The following is a 19117-nucleotide window of genomic DNA, read 5'->3' as shown; positions in this document are numbered from 1 at the left end:
CATGACCTGGCCACTATCCTGCAAGAAGAATGGCTCCAACTCCTCTGACCCACTGTGCAGGACTTGTATATGTCATTCCAAGAAAGAATTGACGCTGTATGGCCGCAAAAGGAGGCCCAACACCATACTAATAAATTCTGTGGTTCTAAAACCATGTGTTTCAGTTTCATTGTCCAAAACCCCTGTTTTATGCTAAGACGCATGTAAGTGGGACATTTAAATAAATTATTCATTTTGTATAATAAGATTTGGAAAGAGGGGATTGCATGTAAATGGCAAGAAGCCATTGTTATCCGAAAAGAAATATGGGAAAGATCCTAGTATCTGGAAAACTACATGACTGATTTGCTTTAACGTAATAAGTGTAAATTTGTGGAGAGATTATACAATATTTGGAATCACAGAATATATTTGCTCCTTATCAGTGGATTTCGTAGAGGGAGAGGAGCAAATAAATCCTGCATTATGTTTAGAAGATGATATTAGAAAGCTCAAATTAATAAGGAAAACTGTTGTTGCTTTGTTTTTTGATGTGGAAAAAGCATATCATATGCGATGGAGAGAAGGGCTAATGTTTAAATTACATCGGATAGGAAGTAATATGTTTAATTGGTTATGGGATTTTTTTAATGTATAGAACTATCCAGTCAAAATAGGACCTCATGTTTTTCACAATCTTGTAAAATAGAAAATGGAACTCCTCAAGGAAGTGTAATAAGTCTAACATTATTGTCAGTTATGATTGACATTTTTAAAGACTTATCAATTAGTTTTAGCAGCTCACTCTTTGCTGAGGATCGAGCATTATGGAAAAGGGGAAGAAATAATAAAATTCAGTTGATGTAACAAGGAATAGAGGAATAAACAGGAGAGAAGAGATAATCATAAATATAATAAGAACCGTTTACAGTTTTTATTATATAAATGGAACTCTTTTTAAGATGGGAAACATCTTACTGGGTTTTGTAATTGGTGTGTGGTGTGATAATTTAGTAACATTGGAACCACGTTTTTATTAGTTGCAGAACATATGTATATTAAAGAACATATTAAAAACAAAATTAGGTGTAATGGGAATTAAAATTTGAGAATGTGGTTGAAAAGATAAATAGTATGAGAGGAGAAGTTTTTTTTTTTTAAATACTGGGATCATGATGAGATTTGAAGGAGATATATTATGATCCAATAGATGGCAGTAATGCAACAACAATGGATGCAAGCTGCCGTTATAACCTAAAGAAGAAGAATATGAAGCAGAAGAAGAAGCAGCAGAAGCAGCAGCCATTTTCAGCATCACATGTAGGATTCCTCAGTATTTTATTGTTTTACACAGTCTCTGAAAGGGTCGTGTTTTTTATGGAGGGAATCCAAGGTTCTGATAAGAATATCAGAGTGGTACTTAAAACGAACATATGGACTTTCTGCGCTCCGGAGTCTTCCATCTTGGCTCATCCGGGACTTTCTGCGCTCCGGAGACTTCCGTCTTGGCTCATACAGTACCATCGATGTTCAACCTCGTGGTATGCTTGACAACGTCAGGTGAGAATGGAAAGTGAATTTTTAAATACCCAAAAATTATGCTGAGAAATTGAAGGAGTTAATGATAAATGATAACCTATGACGTTTGTCTGCCCAAAACTAGTAAGAGTTTAAGTTCTTGTGAAGTATAACTATTAACATGTTAACAACGGTCACTGAGTTGCTAACTCGCTAGTTAGCTCAAATTAAGCTAAACTACACAGCTGCATGGAGTTTTTTCTACATGATTTCTCTAAGAAAAACAGCTATTAACTTTATTTCTTCTCTGACATAATTTTTTTTCAGCCACAGTATATTTTCTGACATTTGAATGGTAATTTGTTTTCCTATTACCACAAATTAATTACATATGCAGTTCTTAACAGAGGAAGCAAAACCTTAAGGAGTGATTAACAGTATTATCATTTAGATGTGGTGCTGCTAATTTGTTTGGGTAAGATTATGCAAAGTAATTTAATAAATCAGTTACACAGAAGTGGGCCAGTTTGTTGGCCAAACTGCTCAGATAAGATTTTAGAAAATTGTAAGTTACAATAAGACGTGACTATTTTGAAAAATCTATTAGAGTAAAGCATTCAGTCATAATCTTTTGTTTCTCTGCTGACTTTGCAGATGAAGGAACAAAAATCACGCAAATAGCATGTCAAAAAGAAGAGCCAGACTTAGTCCAGAAGCTGGGGCTATCCAGTCATTTTATCTGGAATTGACAAGCCTTGTCCAAGGTTCAATGGATCAGTGTCTATAAAGGTATGTATGTTAAAATGAAGTCCCCAGATTACTGTTACTTAGAGAAAAGATATGATTTCCTCACTGTCATAAAGTCCCATCTTGGTTATGGTCTCTGCTGTATAGGGTTTTTGGAAATAGTGATTTGGATGTATGCATGAAATGATCAATTAGTTTTGTTTTATCAGGGCGTGGTGTATTTATTGGGAACCAATCGCAAAGGGAAGCTTTGTTGCCGAATACCGTGGGGAATTGATCTCAAAACATTAAAGTATGTCGATTCTGATAAGTTGCGGTCTATCAAAATCATATGTTCTTGCCAGATTTATAGTTTTCAGGGAGAACACAGAGAAATCAAAATTAAATTTAGCATTGATGCCTCCCACAAAGATGGTTCTTTTGGTCGGGTTGTCAATGATGACCATAAATCCCCCAAACTGTAAAATGAAGAAGCTAAATGTCAAGGGAAAACCTCATTTTGCTTGTTTGCTATTAAAAACATCCAAGCAGAGTGTGAAATAACCTACAAACTAGGAGACTCTCTATGGCCAAGGCGAGTGCTGGTAAATGAACCTTCTATTAAACAGTGTATGATCGAGTTTGCGAAATTTCAGATAAAATGCATTCAAGTACTCTTGAGGAGTTATGTACATTGCAAATAGAACACGTTATTATTGACTTTGTAAAAGGTCTTCTATGATAAGTTTTGGACCTTATTCAACTAGGACTGTCATTAGTTTATTACATAATGAATTTAACAGTTTATTTGTATGTTTGTGTTAGACACCAAATGCCGAGATCCAGACCCAACCGCAGAAGAAGAGCTGGGAATGAGGAAAAATGCACCTCATTCTTCCAAAAGGTGATTTATACATTTTCAATTCCAATAAACACAAATAAATGTCACAGTTGGGTCCACTGCATAGGTAAAATACCTTTTCAACAATCAGATTGTTTAAAAGATCAACAATATGATCATTTCTATTATTTGTTCACCCATAATTTGGCAGAAATACTTTGGTTTCATCAATTCTCAGCAGAAGGTCTGCTTTAACTTCAAATTAATCCTTAAACTATCATTAAGCTTTATATAGTTTTTCATTTTACATATTTTTGTCCTTTTAACATACTGCTGAAGGCTTTACATGAATTAATTCTTTAGGAAGTTGAGCCATTCACAATAGGGAAGACTTCAGAACTTGCTTTGACAACAGCAGAAGATGTCAGAAATTGGGAAGACAGATTGAACATGTTCATAGTCGTCATGTCCTCATATAGTCTGAATAAACGTTAGTGTGTGAGTCAAAATGTCCCCATATGTATTAAATAGGAACAAAATGAGTGTTTTTATCTATCGTCCTCATGGTCTAAATAAACGGTAGTGTGGAGTCAAAATGTCCCCATATTGTATTAACTTTGAACAAAATTAGTGTGTTTAATCTAACGCCTCACATGGTCTGAATAAACGGTGTGTGTGTGTGTGACAGCGCCTTCATATTGTTTATGGTGAAATACTCTACAGTGTTAAATCTTTCTATAGGGTCTAGTATAATAAGCCTGACCCCTCGTTACACTAGGATTGTCATTGGCTTATTGCATAATGAATTTAACAGTTTATTTGTATGTTTTGTTGTAGACACCAAATGCCGAGATCCAGACCCAACCTGCAGAAGAGCTGGGAATGAGGGAAAACTGCACCTCATTCTTCCAAAAGGTGTTTATACATTTTCAATTCCAATTAAACACAAATAAATGTCACAGTGGGTCCACTGCATAGGTAAAATACCTTTTCAACAATCAGATTGTTTAAAAGATCAACAATATGATCATTTCTATTATTTGTTCACCCATAATTTGGCAGAAATACTTTGGTTTCATCAATTCTCAGCAGGAAGGTCTGCTTTATACTTCAAATTAATCCTTAAACTATCATTAAGCTTTATATAGTTTTTCATTTTACATATTTTTGTCCTTTTAACATACTGCTGAAGGCTTTACATGAATTAATTCTTTAGGAAGTTGAGCCATTCACAATAGGGAAGACTTCAGAACTTGCTTTGACAACAGCAGAAGATGTCAGAAATTGGGAAGACAGATTGAACATGTTCATAGTCGTCATGTCCTCATATAGTCTGAATAAACGTTAGTGTGTGAGTCAAAATGTCCCCATATTGTATTAAATAGGAACAAAATGAGTGTGTTTAATCTATCGTCCTCATGGTCTAAATAAACGGTAGTGTTGGAGTCAAAATGTCCCCATATTGCTATTAACTTTGAACAAAATTAGTGTGTTTAATCTAACGTCCTCACATGGTCTGAATAAACGGTTGTGTGTGTGTGTGACAGCGCCTTCATATTGTTTATGGTGAAATACTCTACAGTGTTAAATCTTTCTATAGGGTCTAGTATAATAAGCCCTGACCCCTCGTTACACTAGGATTGTCATTGGCTTATTGCATAATGAATTTAACAGTTTATTTGTATGTTTGTTGTAGACACCAAATGCCGAGATCCAGACCCAACCTGCAGAAGCTGGGAATGAGGGAAAACTGCACCTCATTCTTCCAAAAGGTGATTTTATACATTTTCAATTCCAATTAAACACAAATAAATGTCACAGTTGGGTCCACTGCATAGGTAAAATACCTTTTCAACAATCAGATTGTTTAAAAGATCAACAATATGATCATTTCATTATTTGTTCACCCATAATTTGGCAGAAATACTTTGGTTTCATCAATTCTCAGCAGTAAGGTCTGCTTTATACTTCAAATTAATCCTTAAACTATCATTAAGCTTTATATAGTTTTTCATTTTACATATTTTTGTCCTTTTAACATACTGCTGAAGGCTTTACATGAATTAATTCTTTAGGAAGTTGAGCCATTCACAATAGGGAAGACTTCAGAACTTGCTTTGACAACAGCAGAAGATGTCAGAAATTGGGAAGACAGATTGAACATGTTCATAGTCGTCATGTCCTCATATAGTCTGAATAAACGTTAGTGTGTGGAGTCAAAATGTCCCCATATTGTATTAAATAGGAACAAAATGAGTGTGTTTAATCTAACGTCCACATGGTCTAAATAAACGGTAGTGTTGGAGTCAAAATGTCCCCATATTGTATTAACCTGGAACAAAATTAGTGTGTTTAATCTAACGTCCTCACATGGTCTGAATAAACGGTTGTGTGTGTGTGTGACAGCGCCTTCATATTGTTTATGGTGAAATACTCTACAGTGTTAAATCTTTCTATAGGGTTAGTATAATAAGCCTGACCCCTCGTTACACTAGGATTGTCATTGGCTTATTGCATAATGAATTTAACATTTTATTTGTATGTTTTGTTGTAGACACCCAATGCCGAGATCCAGACCCAACCTGCAGAAGAGCTGGGAATGAGGGAAACTGCACCTCATTCTTCCAAAGGTGATTTTATACATTTTCAATTCCAATTAAACACAAATAAATGTCACAGTTGGGTCCACTGCATAGGTAAAATACCTTTTCAACAATCAGATTGTTTAAAAGATCAACAATATGATCATTTCTATTATTTTGTTCACCCATAATTTGGCAGAAATACTTTGGTTTCATCAATTCTCAGCATTAAGGTCTGCTTTATACTTCAAATTAATCCTTAAACTATCATTAAGCTTTATATAGTTTTTCATTTTACATATTTTTGGTCCTTTTAACATACTGCTGAAGGCTTTACATGAATTAATTCTTTAGGAAGTTGAGCCATTCACAATAGGGAAGACTTCAGAACTTGCTTTGACAAACAGCAGAAGATGTCAGAAATTGGGAAGACAGATTGAACATGTTCATAGTCCGTCATGTCCTCATATAGTCTGAATAAACGTTAGTGTGTGAGTCAAAATGTCCCCATATTGTATTAAATAGGAACAAAATGAGTGTGTTTAATCTAACGTCCTCACATGGTCTGAATAAACGGTTGTGTGTGTGTGTGACAGCGCCTTCATATTGTTTATGGTGAAATACTCTACAGTGTTAAATCTTTCTATAGGGTCTAGTATAATAAGCATGAACCCCTCGTTACACTAGGATTGTCATTTGCTTATTGCATAATGAATTTAACATTTTATTTGTATGTTTTGTTGTAGACACCAAATGCCGAGATCCAGACCCAACCTGCAGAAGAGCTGGGAATGAGGGGAAACTGCACCTCATTCTTCCAAAAGGTGATTTTATACATTTTCAATTCCAATTAAACACAAATAAATGTCACAGTTGGGTCCACTGCATAGGTAAAATACCTTTTCAACAATCAGATTGTTTAAAAAGATCAACAATATGATCATTTCTATTATTTGTTCACCCATAATTTGGCAGAAATACTTTGGTTTCATCAATTCTCAGCAGTAACGTCTGCTTTATACTTCAAATTAATCCTTAAACTATCATTAAGCTTTATATAGTTTTTCATTTTACATATTTTTGGTCCTTTTAACATACTGCTGAAGTCTTTACATGAATTAATTCTTTAGGAAGTTGAGCCATTCACAATAGGGAAGACTTCAGAACTTGCTTTGACAACAGCAGAAGATGTCAGAAATTGGGAAGACAGATTGAACATGTTCATAGTCGTCATGTCCTCATATAGTCTGAATAAACGTTAGTGTGTGAGTCAAAATGTCCCCATATTGTATTAAATAGGAACAAAATGAGTGTGTTTAATCTATCGTCCTCATGGTCTAAATAAACGGTAGTGTTGGAGTCAAAATGTCCCCATATTGTATTAACTTGGAACAAAATGAGTGTGTTTAATCTAACGTCCTCACATGGTCTGAATAAACGGTTGTGTGTGTGTGTGACAGCGCCTTCATATTGTTAATGGTGAAAATACTCTACAGTGTTAAATCTTTCTATAGGGTCTAGTATAATAAGCCTGACCCCTCGTTACACTAGGATTGTCATTGGCTTATTGCATAATGAATTTAACATTTTATTTGTATGTTTGTTGTAGACCCCAAATGCCGAGATCCAGACCCAACATGCAGAAGAGCTGGGAATGAGGGAAAACTGCACCTCATTCTTCCAAAAGGTGATTTTATACATTTTCAATTCCAATTAAACACAAATAAATGTCACAGTTGGGTCCACTGCATAGGTAAAATACCTTTTCAACAATCAGATTGTTTAAAGATGAACAATATGATCATTTCTATTATTTGTTCACCCATAATTTGGCAGAAATACTTTGGTTTCATCAATTCTCAGCAGTAAGGTCTGCTTTATACTTCAAATTAATCCTTAAACTATCATTAAGCTTTATATAGTTTTTCATTTTACATATTTTTGTCCTTTTAACATACTGCTGAAGGCTTTACATGAATTAATTCTTTAGGAAGTTGAGCCATTCACAATAGGGAAGACTTCAGAACTTGCTTTGACAACAGCAGAAGATGTCAGAAATTGGGAAGACAGATTGAACATGTTCATAGTCGTCATGTCCTCATATAGTCTGAATAAACGTTAGTGTGTGAGTCAAAATGTCCTCATATTGTATTAAATAGGAACAAAATGAGTGTGTTTAATCTATCGTCCATCACATGGTCTGAATAAACGGTTGTGTGTGTGTGTGTCCACAGCGCCTTCATATTGTTATGGTGAAATACTCTACAGTGTTAAATCTTTCTATAGGGTCTAGTATAATAAGCCTGACCCCTCGTTACACTTGGATTGTCATTGGCTTATTGCAAAATAAATTTAACAGTTTTTTTGTATGTTTTGTTATAGACAACCAAATGCCGAGATCCAGACCCAACCTGCAGAAGAGCTGGGAATGAGGGAAAACAGCACCTCATTCTTCCAAAAGGTGATTTATATATTTTCAATTCCAATAAACACAAATAAATGTCACAGTTGGGTCCACTGCATAGGTAAAATACCTTTTCAACAATCAGATTGTTTAAAAGATCAACAATATGATCATTTCTATTATTTGTTCACCCATAATTTGGCAGAAATACTTTGGTTTCATCAATTCTCAGGAGTAAGGTCTGCTTTATACTTCAAATTAATCCTTAAACTATCATTAAGCTTTATATAGTTTTTCATTTTACATATTTTGTCCTTTTAACATACTGCTGAAGGCTTTACATGAATTAATTCTTTAGGAAGTTGAGCCATTCCACAATAGGGAAGACTTCAGAACTTTGCTTTGACAACAGCAGAAGATGTCAGAAATTGGGAAGACAGATTGAACATGTTCATAGTCGTCATGTCCTCATATAGTCTGAATAAACGTTAGTGTGTGAGTCAAAATGTCCCCATATTGTATTAAATAGGAACAAAATGAGTGTGTGTTTAATCTATCGTCCTCATGGTCTAAATAAACGGTAGTGTTGGAGTCAAAATGTCCCCATATTGTATTAACTTTGAACAAAATGAGTGTGTTTAATCTAACGTCCTCACATGGTCTGAATAAACGGTTGTGTGTGTGTGTGACAGCGCCTTCATATTGTTTATGGTGAAATACTCTACAGTGTTAAATCTTTCTATAGGGTCTAGTATAATAAGCCTGACCCCTCGTTACACTAGGATTGTCATTGGCTTATTGCATATTAAATTTAACAGTTTATTTGTATGTTTTGTTATAGACACCAAATGCCGAGATCCAGACCCAACCTGCAGAAGAGCTGGGAATGAGGGAAACTGCCACCTCATTCTTCCAAAGGTGATTTTATACATTTTCAATTCCAATTAAACACAAATAAATGTCACAGTTGGGTCCACTGCATAGGTAAAATACCTTTTCAACAATCAGATTGTTTAAAAGATCAACAATATGATCATTTCTATTATTTGTTCACCCATAATTTGGCAGAAATACTTTGGTTTCATCAATTCCCAGCAGGAAGGTCTGCTTTATACTTCAAATTAATCCTTAAAACTATCATTAAGCTTTATATAGTTTTTCATTTTACATATTTTTGTCCTTTTAACATACTGCTGAAGGCTTTACATGAATTAATTCTTTAGGAAGTTGAGCCATTCACAATAGGGAAGACTTCAGAACTTGCTTTGACAACAGCAGAAGATGTCAGAAATTGGGAAGACAGATTGAACATGTTCATAGTCGTCATGTCCTCATATAGTCTGAATAAACGTTAGTGTGTGAGTCAAAATGTCCCCATATTGTATTAAATAGGAACAAAATGAGTGTGTTTAATCTATCGTCCTCATGGTCTAAATAAACGGTAGTGTTGGAGTCAAAATGTCCCCATATTGTATTAACTTTGAACAAAATGAGTGTGTTTAATCTAACGTCCTCACATGGTCTGAATAAACGGTTGTGTGTGTGTGTGACAGCGCCTTCATATTGTTTATGGTGAAATACTCTACAGTGTTAAATCTTTCTATAGGGTCTAGTATAATAAGCCTGACCCCTCGTTACACTAGGATTGTCATTGGCTTATTGCATATTAAATTTAACAGTTTATTTGTATGTTTTGTTATAGACACCAAATGCCGAGATCCAGACCCAACCTGCAGAAGAGCTGGGAATGAGGGAAAACTGCACCTCATTCTTCCAAAAGGTGATTTTATATATTTTCAATTCCAATTAAACACAAATAAATGTCACAGTTGGGTCCACTGCATAGGTAAAATACCTTTTCAACAATCAGATTGTTTAAAAGATCAACAATATGATCATTTCTATTATTTGTTCACCCATAATTTGGCAGAAATACTTTGGTTTCATCAATTCCCAGCAGGAAGGTCTGCTTTATACTTCAAATTAATCCTTAAACTATCATTAAGCTTTATATAGTTTTTCATTTTACATATTTTTGTCCTTTTAACATACTGCTGAAGGCTTTACATGAATTAATTCTTTAGGAAGTTGAGCCATTCACAATAGGGAAGACTTCAGAACTTGCTTTGACAACAGCAGAAGATGTCAGAAATTGGGAAGACAGATTGAACATGTTCATAGTCGTCATGTCCTCATATAGTCTGAATAAACGTTAGTGTGTGAGTCAAAATGTCCCCATATTGTATTAAATAGGAACAAAATGAGTGTGTTTAATCTAACGTCCTCACATGGTCTAAATAAACGGTAGTGTTGGAGTCAAAATGTCCCCATATTGTATTAACTTTGAACAAAATTAGTGTGTTTAATCTAACGTCCTCACATGGTCTGAATAAACGGTTGTGTGTGTGTGTGACAGCGCCTTCATATTGTTTATGGTGAAATACTCTACAGTGTTAAATCTTTCTATAGGGTCTAGTATAATAAGCCTGACCCTCGTTACACTAGGATTGTCATTGGCTTATTGCATAATGAATTTAACATTTTATTTGTATGTTTTGTTGTAGACATCAAATGCCGAGATCCAGACCCAACCTGCAGAAGAGCTGGGAATGAGGGAAAACTGCACCTCATTCTTCCAAAAGGTGATTTTATACATTTCAATTCCAATTAAACACAAATAAATGTCACAGTTGGGTCCACTGCATAGGTAAAATACCTTTTCAACAATCAGATTGTTTAAAAGATCAACAATATGATCATTTCTATTATTTGTTCACCCATAATTTGGCAGAAATACTTTGGTTTCATCAATTCCCAGCAGGAAGGTCTGCTTTATACTTCAAATTAATCCTTAAACTATCATTAAGCTTTATATAGTTTTTCATTTTACATATTTTTGTCCTTTTAACATACTGCTGAAGGCTTTACATGAATTAATTCTTTAGGAAGTTGAGCCATTCACAATAGGGAAGACTTCAGAACTTGCTTTGACAACAGCAGAAGATGTCAGAAATTGGGAAGACAGATTGAACATGTTCATAGTCGTCATGTCCTCATATAGTCTGAATAAACGTTAGTGTGTGAGTCAAAATGTCCCCATATTGTATTAAATAGGAACAAAATGAGTGTGTTTAATCTATCGTCCTCATGGTCTAAATAAACGGTAGTGTTGGAGTCAAAATGTCCCCATATTGTATTAACTTTGAACAAAATGAGTGTGTTTAATCTAACGTCCTCACATGGTCTGAATAAACGGTTGTGTGTGTGTGTGACAGCGCCTTCATATTGTTTATGGTGAAATACTCTACAGTGTTAAATCTTTCTATAGGGTCTAGTATAATAAGCCTGACCCCTCGTTACACTAGGATTGTCATTGGCTTATTGCATATTAAATTTAACAGTTTATTTGTATGTTTTGTTATAGACACCAAATGCCGAGATCCAGACCCAACCTGCAGAAGAGCTGGGAATGAGGGAAAACTGCACCTCATTCTTCCAAAAGGTGATTTTATACATTTTCAATTCCAATTAAACACAAATAAATGTCACAGTTGGGTCCACTGCATAGGTAAAATACCTTTTCAACAATCAGATTGTTTAAAAGATCAACAATATGATCATTTCTATTATTTGTTCACCCATAATTTGGCAGAAATACTTTGGTTTCATCAATTCCCAGCAGGAAGGTCTGCTTTATACTTCAAATTAATCCTTAAACTATCATTAAGCTTTATATAGTTTTTCATTTTACATATTTTTGTCCTTTTAACATACTGCTGAAGGCTTTACATGAATTAATTCTTTAGGAAGTTGAGCCATTCACAATAGGGAAGACTTCAGAACTTGCTTTGACAACAGCAGAAGATGTCAGAAATTGGGAAGACAGATTGAACATGTTCATAGTCGTCATGTCCTCATATAGTCTGAATAAACGTTAGTGTGTGAGTCAAAATGTCCCCATATTGTATTAACTTTGAACAAAATGAGTGTGTTTAATCTAACGTCCTCACATGGTCTGAATAAACGGTTGTGTGTGTGTGTGACAGCGCCTTCATATTGTTTATGGTGAAATACTCTACAGTGTTAAATCTTTCTATAGGGTCTAGTATAATAAGCCTGACCCCTCGTTACACTAGGATTGTCATTGGCTTATTGCATATTAAATTTAACAGTTTATTTGTATGTTTTGTTATAGACACCAAATGCCGAGATCCAGACCCAACCTGCAGAAGAGCTGGGAATGAGGGAAAACTGCACCTCATTCTTCCAAAAGGTGATTTTATACATTTTCAATTCCAATTAAACACAAATAAATGTCACAGTTGGGTCCACTGCATAGGTAAAATACCTTTTCAACAATCAGATTGTTTAAAAGATCAACAATATGATCATTTCTATTATTTGTTCACCCATAATTTGGCAGAAATACTTTGGTTTCATCAATTCCCAGCAGGAAGGTCTGCTTTATACTTCAAATTAATCCTTAAACTATCATTAAGCTTTATATAGTTTTTCATTTTACATATTTTTGTCCTTTTAACATACTGCTGAAGGCTTTACATGAATTAATTCTTTAGGAAGTTGAGCCATTCACAATAGGGAAGACTTCAGAACTTGCTTTGACAACAGCAGAAGATGTCAGAAATTGGGAGGACAGATTGAACATGTTCATAGTCGTCATGTCCTCATATAGTCTGAATAAACGTTAGTGTGTGAGTCAAAATGTCCCCATATTATATTAAATAGGAACAAAATGAGTGTGTTTAATCTATCGTCCTCATGGTCTAAATAAACGGTAGTGTTGGAGTCAAAATGTCCCCATATTGTATTAACTTTGAACAAAATTAGTGTGTTTAATCTAACGTCCTCACATGGTCTGAATAAACGGTTGTGTGTGTGTGTGACAGCGCCTTCATATTGTTTATGGTGAAATACTCTACAGTGTTAAATCTTTCTATAGGGTCTAGTATAATAAGCCTGACCCCTCGTTACACTAGGATTGTCATTGGCTTATTGCATAATGAATTTAACAGTTTATTTGTATGTTTTGTTGTAGACACCAAATGCCGAGATCCAGTCCCAACCTGCAGAAGAGCTGGGAATGAGGGAAAACTGCACCTCATTCTTCCAAAAGGTGATGAGACATTTTCAATTCCAATTAAACACAAATAAATGTCACAGTTGGGTCCACTGCATAGGTAAAATACCTTTTCAACAATCAGATTGTTTAAAAGATCAACAATATGATCATTTCTATTATTTGTTCACCCATAATTTGGCAGAAATACTTTGGTTTCATCAATTCTCAGCAGTAAGGTCTGCTTTATACTTCAAATTAATCCTTAAACTATCATTAAGCTTTATATAGTTTTTCATTTTACATATTTTTGTCCTTTTAACATACTGCTGAAGGCTTTACATGAATTAATTCTTTAGGAAGTTGAGCCATTCACAATAGGGAAGACTTCAGAACTTGCTTTGACAACAGCAGAAGATGTCAGAAATTGGGAAGACAGATTGAACATGTTCATAGTCGTCATGTCCTCATATAGTCTGAATAAACGTTAGTGTGTGAGTCAAAATGTCCTCATATTGTATTAAATAGGAACAAAATGAGTGTGTTTAATCTATCGTCCTCACATGGTCTGAATAAACGGTTGTGTGTGTGTGTGTCACAGCGCCTTCATATTGTTTATGGTGAAATACTCTACAGTGTTAAATCTTTCTATAGGGTCTAGTATAATAAGCCTGACCCCTCGTTACACTTGGATTGTCATTGGCTTATTGCAAAATAAATTTAACAGTTTTTTTGTATGTTTTGTTATAGACACCAAATGCCGAGATCCAGACCCAACCTGCAGAAGAGCTGGGAATGAGGGAAAACTGCACCTCATTCTTCCAAAAGGTGATTTTATATATTTTCAATTCCAATAAACACAAATAAATGTCACAGTTGGGTCCACTGCATAGGTAAAATACCTTTTCAACAATCAGATTGTTTAAAAGATCAGCAATATGATCATTTCTATTATTTGTTCACCCATAATTTGGCAGAAATACTTTGGTTTCATCAATTCTCAGGAGTAAGGTCTGCTTTATACTTCAAATTAATCCTTAAACTATCATTAAGCTTTATATAGTTTTTCATTTTACATATTTTTGTCCTTTTAACATACTGCTGAAGGCTTTACATGAATTAATTCTTTAGGAAGTTGAGCCATTCACAATAGGGAAGACTTCAGAACTTGCTTTGACAACAGCAGAAGATGTCAGAAATTGGGAAGACAGATTGAACATGTTCATAGTCGTCATGTCCTCATATAGTCTGAATAAACGTTAGTGTGTGAGTCAAAATGTCCCCATATTGTATTAAATAGGAACAAAATGAGTGTGTTTAATCTATCGTCCTCATGGTCTAAATAAACGGTAGTGTTGGAGTCAAAATGTCCCCATATTGTATTAACTTTGAACAAAATGAGTGTGTTTAATCTAACGTCCTCACATGGTCTGAATAAACGGTTGTGTGTGTGTGTGACAGCGCCTTCATATTGTTTATGGTGAAATACTCTACAGTGTTAAATCTTTCTATAGGGTCTAGTATAATAAGCCTGACCCTCTCGTTACACTAGGATTGTCATTGGCTTATTGCATATTAAATTTAACAGTTTATTTGTATGTTTTGTTATAGACACCAAATGCCGAGATCCAGACCCAACCTGCAGAAGAGCTGGGAATGAGGGAAAACTGCACCTCATTCTTCCAAAAGGTGATTTTATACATTTTCAATTCCAATTAAACACAAATAAATGTCACAGTTGGGTCCACTGCATAGGTAAAATACCTTTTCAACAATCAGATTGTTTAAAAGATCAACAATATGATCATTTCTATTATTTGTTCACCCATAATTTGGCAGAAATACTTTGGTTTCATCAATTCCCAGCAGGAAGGTCTGCTTTATACTTCAAATTAATCCTTAAACTATCATTAAGCTTTATATAGTTTTTCATTTTACATATTTTTGTCCTTTTAACATACTGCTGAAGGCTTTACATGAATTAATTCTTTAGGAAGTTGAGCCATTCACAATAGGGAAGACTTCAGAACTTGCTTTGACAACAGCAGAAGATGTCAGAAATTGGGAAGACAGATTGAAACATGTTCATAGTCGTCATGTCCTCATATAGTCTGAATAAACGTTAGTGTGTGAGTCAAAATGTCCCCATATTGTATTAAATAGGAACAAAATGAGTGTGTTTAATCTATCGTCCTCATGGTCTAAATAAACGGTAGTGTTGGAGTCAAAATGTCCCCATATTGTATTAACTTTGAACAAAATTAGTGTGTTTAATCTAACGTCCTCACATGGTCTGAATAAACGGTTGTGTGTGTGTGTGACAGCGCCTTCATATTGTTTATGGTGAAATACTCTACAGTGTTAAATCTTTCTATAGGGTCTAGTATAATAAGCCTGACCCCTCGTTACACTAGGATTGTCATTGGCTTATTGCATAATGAATTTAACAGTTTATTTGTATGTTTTGTTGTAGACACCAAATGCCGAGATCCAGACCCAACCTGCAGAAGAGCTGGGAATGAGGGAAAAACTGCACCTCATTCTTCCAAAAGGTGATTTTATACATTTTCAATTCTAATTAAACACCAATAAATGTCACAGTTGGGTCCACTGCATAGGTAAAATACCTTTTCAACAATCAGATTGTTTAAAAGATCAACAATATGATCATTTCTATTATTTGTTCACCCATAATTTGGCAGAAATACTTTGGTTTCATCAATTCTCAGCAGTAAGGTCTGCTTTATACTTCAAATTAATCCTTCAACTATCATTAAGCTTTATATAGTTTTTCATTTTACATATTTTTGTCCTTTTAACATACTGCTGAAGGCTTTACATGAATTAATTCTTTAGGAAGTTGAGCCATTCACAATAGGGAAGACTTCAGAACTTGCTTTGACAACAGCAGAAGATGTCAGAAATTGGGAAGACAGATTGAACATGTTCATAGTCGTCATGTCCTCATATAGTCTGAATAAACGTTAGTGTGTGAGTCAAAATCTCCCCATATTGTATTAAATAGGAACAAAATGAGTGTGTTTAATCTAACGTCCTCACATGGTCTAAATAAACGGTAGTGTTGGAGTCAAAATGTCCCCATATTGTATTAACTTTGAACAAAATTAGTGTGTTTAATCTAACGTCCTCACATGGTCTGAATAAACGGTTGTGTGTGTGTGTGTGACAGCGCCTTCATATTGTTTATGGTGAAATACTCTACAGTGTTAAATCTTTCTATAGGGTCTAGTATAATAAGCCTGACCCCTCGTTACACTAGGATTGTCATTGGCTTATTGCATAATGAATTTAACATTTTATTTGTATGTTTTGTTGTAGACATCAAATGCCGAGATCCAGACCCAACCTGCAGAAGAGCTGGGAATGAGGGAAAACTGCACCTCATTCTTCCAAAAGGTGATTTTATACATTTTCAATTCCAATTAAACACAAATAAATGTCACAGTTGGGTCCACTGCATAGGTAAAATACCTTTTCAACAATCAGATTGTTTAAAAGATCAACAATATGATCATTTCTATTATTTGTTCACCCATAATTTGGCAGAAATACTTTGGTTTCATCAATTCCCAGCAGGAAGGTCTGCTTTATACTTCAAATTAATCCTTAAACTATCATTAAGCTTTATATAGTTTTTCATTTTACATATTTTTGTCCTTTTAACATACTGCTGAAGGCTTTACATGAATTAATTCTTTAGGAAGTTGAGCCATTCACAATAGGGAAGACTTCAGAACTTGCTTTGACAACAGCAGAAGATGTCAGAAATTGGGAAGACAGATTGAACATGTTCATAGTCGTCATGTCCTCATATAGTCTGAATAAACGTTAGTGTGTGAGTCAAAATGTCCCCATATTGTATTAAATAGGATTAAAATGAGTGTGTTTAATCTAACGTCCTCACATGGTCTGAATAAACGGTTGTGTGTGTGTGTGTGTCACAGCGCCTTCATATTGTTTATGGTGAAATACTCTACAGTGTTAAATCTTTCTATAGGGTCTAGTATAATAAGCCTGACCCCTCGTTACACTAGGATTGTCATTGGCTTATTGCATAATAAATTTAACAGTTTATTTGTATGTTTTGTTATAGACACCAAATGCCGAGATCCAGAACCAATCTGCAGAAGAGCTGGGAATGAGGGAAAACTGCACCTCATTCTTCCAAAAGGTGATGAGACATTTTCAATTCCAATTAAACACAAATAAATGTCACAGTTGGGTCCACTGCATAGGTAAAATACCTTTTCAACAATCAGATTGTTTAAAAGATCAACAATATGATCATTTCTATTATTTGTTCACCCATAATTTGGCAGAAATACTTTGGTTTCATCAATTCTCAGCAGTAAGGTCTGCTTTATACTTCAAATTAATCCTTCAACTATCATTAAGCTTTATATCATCTGTCATTTTACATATTTTTGTCTTTTTAACATCCTGCTAAAGGCTTTACATGAATTAATTATTTAGGAAGTTGAGCCATTCACAATAGGGAAGACTTCAGAACTTGCTTTGACAACAGCAGAAGATGTCAGAAATCGGGAAGACAGACTGAACATGTTCATAGTGAATGTGTGTTATGAAAATAGTTTTCCTCTTAAAGATATAAATTTTTCATGATGCATACTTCATCTTTTCAGATTCACAGCAGGACACACATTCTGGTACACCTTTTTTGACAGCTGGGTTGGTGAGACGCAAGTGGACAGATGATGAGGTGAAGGCTGTTGAATGGCACATGTTGCAATTCATAACAAGCTGCAAAGTACCAGGTAAAAAGGACTGTGAAGCCTGCCTCCTGGCAGAGCAAGTAGCTCTAAAAGATAGAGACTGGGCTGGAATCAAATACTACATTCATAACAGAATCATAATATTTAAAAGGAGGATGAATAAATAGAACTATAAAATCCTAAAGTTTACCCAAAAAAAGATTTTTTTTTAAAATTTACTCTGGTGCAATTTTCCAGTGATGGGAAATTTTATTTTCATTGTCTGCCTTTGTAAGATCTTTGTTCCGTCAAATTGATTTTCTGTTCATGCATTTTTCCCAACTCTTTTATTTAAAGCACCTGTTCTGTCATAATTTTCAAGATACATTCAGACATTGCATTTTGTTTAACAAATTACTGGAAGGTATTGTTATCCTATTATCAGTGTTTCTTGTTGTTGTTTTTAGGTCTGTAAATGTGTTTGTTTTTGTTTTTTTACATTTATAAACAAATCCTTTGGAATGGGAGTCATAGATTTAATTTGAGTTTGACTTTTTCTCATCCAATCCTATTTATTTATTTTTATTATAATCTTTCTTCCCTTCCTTCCTTCTTTCTTTCATTCCTTCTTTCAGTCTTTCCTTTTTTCCTCCTTCCTTTCCTTCCTTTTATTTTCTTTCTTACCTTCTTTCCTTTCTTTCCTACTTTCCTGCCTTTTTTTCTTTGCTTTCCTTCCATCTTTCTTACCCTCTCTCCTTTCTTTCATTTCTTATTTCCTCTTTCCTTCCTTCTTTCCTCATTCTTTCTTTACATCCTTCTTTCCTCCTTTCTTCATTCTTCTCTTTCTTTCTGTCCTTCTTTTCTCTCCTTTCTTTCCTTTCCTTCTTCTTTCCTTATTTGATATTTCTTTCTTTACTCCTTTTTCCTGCCTTCTCTCCTCTTTTTTCTTTCTTTCCTTCCTTCTTTTTTTCCTTCATTCCTTCCTTTACTTTGTTTTATTTATCAACTTTTTTTTGAATACCACAAAGGTAAAGCAATATTCATTGTTTGAGTGTAAATTTGTTGCCAGCAATTAAAGAAAAAAACAATATTTTTTCAAGAAATCAGTGTGCTGTGCTTTTTTCCCCTCTTTCAACATGAATGGCATCCACACAATTCATAAATGCTGTACAATAGGAATTAAAAGTAGACTTACCATATTCTTTGACCATGTCTCTCAAGTCCAGGACTCTCAACTCTCTCACATTGGGCGTGTGA

At 34.5% G+C, this 19117-nt stretch overlaps 1 long non-coding RNA gene across 1 annotated transcript; it reads left to right on the top strand.

The window, feature by feature from the left end:
- Window positions 1-13906: 13906 nt before the first annotated feature.
- On the top strand, window positions 13907-18087 carry LOC118560708. Its single transcript, XR_004929543.1, has 2 exons — window positions 13907-13955; window positions 17792-18087. It is a non-coding gene; the product is annotated as an uncharacterized LOC118560708 (long non-coding RNA).
- The last annotated feature ends 1030 nt before the right edge of the window (window positions 18088-19117 follow it).

This window comes from Fundulus heteroclitus, unplaced genomic scaffold (assembly GCF_011125445.2).
Source record: "Fundulus heteroclitus isolate FHET01 unplaced genomic scaffold, MU-UCD_Fhet_4.1 scaffold_465, whole genome shotgun sequence".
Taxonomy (NCBI): domain Eukaryota; kingdom Metazoa; phylum Chordata; class Actinopteri; order Cyprinodontiformes; family Fundulidae; genus Fundulus; species Fundulus heteroclitus.
The sequence above is the reverse complement of the archived record's forward strand: the minus strand, read 5'-3'. Positions and strand labels throughout refer to the sequence as shown.